Source organism: Alexandromys fortis, unplaced genomic scaffold (assembly GCF_014885135.2).
Source record: "Alexandromys fortis isolate MF-2015 unplaced genomic scaffold, M_Fortis_MF-2015_v1.1 scaffold_36, whole genome shotgun sequence".
NCBI classification, from domain to species: Eukaryota; Metazoa; Chordata; class Mammalia; order Rodentia; family Cricetidae; genus Alexandromys; species Alexandromys fortis.
Window position 1 is genome coordinate 4,245,094 of NW_026067915.1, and position 4,179 is coordinate 4,249,272.

Sequence of the window (4,179 nt, forward strand, 5' to 3'; positions counted from 1 at the left end):
AAAAAAAAAAAAAAAAAAAAAAAAAAAGAGAGAGAGAGAAGGAGGGAGGGAGGGAGGAAGGAAAGAAGGAAGAAAGAAAGAAAGAAAGAAAATCACTTTGTGTGATTGTATACTTCAGCCTCCTATGCATTAGGTTATTGGTGGCAGATGAAAACCCCTAACCTGCAGAATGTGGGAAACTCCTCCCTGAGGAAAAGCTACTATGGGTGACCTCTTTGGGAGCCAGTCAAACGGCTGGCACAATACAAGGCCTCTTGACTTAATCACTTGGATCCTGGAGTGCACAGGATATAATTACATTGTCAAGGCAGGATTACCCTGTCCCTGACCCCTCCGTCCCTTTTTCTACTTCATGACCAGACAGAAAGGGGTGAGAGTGCCCGGCATCTTCTGCTTCTGACTCACAGCTCCTCAAATGCTGCTTACCAGGTCAGTGGGTCAATGGCTTTGTTATTTTTCCCCCTGAGAAGCTCAGGGAAGGACCAGGAATGGAAGGACACAGAGAAATCTTCCTATGCTCAGGTGAAGGCAAGGCATTTACTGTCTCCAGGCCATTTCAAGTCAACCATCTTGAGGACTTGGTCAGGTTAGCACACAATCATGACATTTCAGAAGGTCACTTGCATAGGGCCCAAGTTAGATTCCCAGCACCCACATGGCAGCCTATCCAGGAGATCCAAGGCTTTCTTCTGGGCACACACAGGCATGCACACAATATGATAAAACAAGGGATCAAATAGCTATAAACAATGCATGAACCACCTTTCTTTTTCTTTTAAATTAGAACAGGATCTCACTGTCAGCACTGGCTGCTCTAGAGCTTGCCATGTGGATCAGGCTGGACTTGAGCTCAGAGATGTCTGCTTGCCTCTGCTCACCCTCTGCTGGGATTAAAGGCATTCACCTGGCCCTCACGCTTTCTTAGTTTTTTTTTTTTCTTTTTTCTTTTTTTAAACAGAGTCTCATGTAGCTTGAATTGGTCTTGAGCTTCTTTTCAATCCCCATGCTTCCACTCCTGAGTGCTGGGATTACACGTGTGCACCACTGCACCTGGCCTTTGGTTGGTTTTTTTTTTTTTTTTCCTTAACTGCCAACAAATGTTGCTGATGTTCTACTGTGGGGCAGTTTCTGATTCAGGAGGCATTGCAGAGCCAGGGATGAAGGAATGTTGGGGCTAGAAGAGATCAAAACAGAGTCACCAAAACCCCATTGCCATCCCCAGCAGCAGGGACCCATGTTAAGGTGCCATCCCTTGGCTTTCCTGCTTGCTAGGCAGAGCTGAGTGGCCTCCCCTCACTGTGTCCTCACCACTCACGGGGCAGGTGAAACTTCCTGCAGCAGAGGAGTGAGGCGGCTTGTTTGGAAAAGACAGAGCTGTGATGTGTCTAGACCTGACTCTGTTTGAAAGTCTGCTCCTGTGAGGGCTACTGCAAGGTCCTCTTTGAAGCCATTGTCACTGCGGGGGCGGGGGTGGGGGTGGGGGTGGGGGGCTCCTTAGCGCCTCCCTACTTCCTGCTTTCCCCTCTGTTTGGAACCAGGTGAGTTGTTCTCCCTCTAGGTGCAAACTGAGGTGGCTTTGTTGGCCTGTAGCCCAGTCATGGGTTTGAGGCAGAGCAAGGGTAGCCTTGGGTAACCACTTATTATCAGGCTAGGAAATGGTTACATAGGGATGGTTACATAGGAAATGGTTACATATAGTTACATAGAGTGTTTTTGAGGACTGTGGTCCAGTTCCCTGGTTGGATTTCAACCTTGATTGAATGGTTCTGAACTCTGCCCCCAAACCCATTCCTGGCCTCCCCAATACAATAGGAATCTCTACCAGGAAATGCCGAAAGGATAGAAATTGGACTTTTCTGAGGTCATGTTTGTATCCTCCCTGGCTACTGGCAAATCTCCTAATCTTTTGATTTTTATTTTTTGAGATATGGTCTCCTGACACTCATGTAGGAAATTCACATGGTAGCACTATGAATTTCTGATCCTTCCTGCCTCTACTCCTGAGTGCTGGGATCCTGCTGTATCACCACACCACACCTGGTTTATTTTCTGTTCTTTCAAGATGGGGTTTCTTGGTGGCCCACGCCTTTAATCCCAGCACTCGGGAGGCAGAGGCAGGCGGATCTCTGTGAGTTCGAGGCCAGCCTGGTCTACAAGAGCTAGTTCCAGGACAGGCTCCAAAACCACAAAACCACAGAGAAACCCTGTCTCAAAAAACCAAAAAAAAAAAAACAAAAAACAAAAAAACAAACAAACAAACAAACAAAAAAAAGACAGGGTTTCTCTGTGTAACAGCCCTGGCTATTCTGGAACTCTGTAGACGAGGCTGATCTCGAACTCACAGAGATCCACCTGCCTCTGCCTCCCAGGTGCTAGGATTAAAGACATACACCAACACCATCCAACACTCACACTTGGTTTATATATCTCATCTTTATGGGCATCTTCGGGTCATGGCGCTGGGGAAACAAAACTCATCTGGAAAAAAAAGTGATTTATATAAATCAATAGACCATCGTGACATACTGTAAGTCTCAGTAAAGCATGTGTCAATCAAAGGTTCTGAGGGGGTGGTGTGTCTCTAGCTCTCCACTTCTGTGGCAGAACAGCTCAGATCCCATCCTCCTCTCTCCTGCCTCAACACACGGCATTAAATCCCAACCAAAGCCCCAGATCTCCAGGCCTTCACATTCCCCAGGATGTCCGGAGCCTGCCATCCCAGGTATAGAAGATATGAAGACTGATAACCACCTCTCTATTTTTTAATTTTTAACCCTTATTTTTTATTTTATATGTATGGTGTTTTTGCTTGCATGTGTTTATGTGTACCACATGTGTGCCTGGTCCCCTCAAAGGCCATGAGCCATCTCTCCATCCTGTCTTTCCTGTTTCATTTTGTGTTATGGACTTGCCTCTTGGGTCTCGGCAGACCTTGACTTCTTTGTTCTTGAATTCATCCATGAGATTCTCAGGGACACGTCTGAAGATCTAATGGGAGCAGAAGAATCGTGGTTTTGAGGTTAGCTTGGGCTACACAGTGAGTTGGAGGCCAACTGCCGGAGTCAGTTTCCCTTTCACTATGTGGGCCCCAAGGAGCAAACTCAGGTTAGTAGGCTAGGTGTGGAGTGCTTTTGCACGCTGGCCTATCTTACCGGCCCTCTTTAGGAACTTTCGACAGTCTTATTAAGTAGAGCAGGATGGTGTCAAACTCACTATGTAGCTCAGGCTGACTTCAAACGTAAGGGCTTCCTAGCAATCCTAGAGGATGTCAACAGGAAATTCCCATCTCTACCATTGCTGGTAGTGTTCCAAATCCAGACTGTTGTTCCAGGCAGCAATGTTATAGAGAAGTGAAAAGCTTCTACCCCGATAAGCCTCTCTGCCGATGCAATGACCCAAATCAGACCAAATCAAACTAAATCAGAAAAAGCCCAGGTTTGATGGATAAAATGCTCCCAGATGATTTTGCAGTCCCCCCACCCCCAGAGATGAGACAGGAAAAGACCAGAAAACCACGTGCCTGTTTTCTTTGGGAGGAAGTTTAAATACCCTGGGGAGTGGTCTTGAGCATCTCCAAGGGAGGTGTCATCTTTTGGCAGGCTTTCTGAGATGCAGCAGGGTTTGGAGAGAGATGGGGGAGGAGGCTTGGGATGGAGCTTCCACCCAAACATTCCAGATTCTTTGGGTATATGGATGACAGGGGCTGGGGTAAAACTATCTGAATATGGACCATGCAAATCATTGCATCTATGCATCCAGAAGACTGTGCAGAAGTCCTTCAGCTATCACACTGTCTATCTTCAGATCTTTGCACATGGCCTCCCTTCCAAGAATGGCATGCCCTGTTCCTAACCATCTGTGGAAGGAAACCATTCTATTAATTAATTAATTAATTAATTTCTATGTAGCCCTGACTGTCTTGGAACTCGCTATATAGACCAGGCTGGCATCAGACTCACAGAAATCTGCCTGTCCCTGCCTCCATCTACTGGAATTAAAGGCATGCCTCCTAGTCCACTGCATTGCTATGGCTTTAAAATGGTTCCTTTCTCTCGGAGTCTCTCCTTCCTCCCCTTTGCTAAGGCTTTGGGAAATTCTCCATCATCAACAGCTTTGGAAGAAGAGAGCCATAACATTTTCAGGGGCCAGAGGAGAACTGGAACATGAGCTCCTATTCAA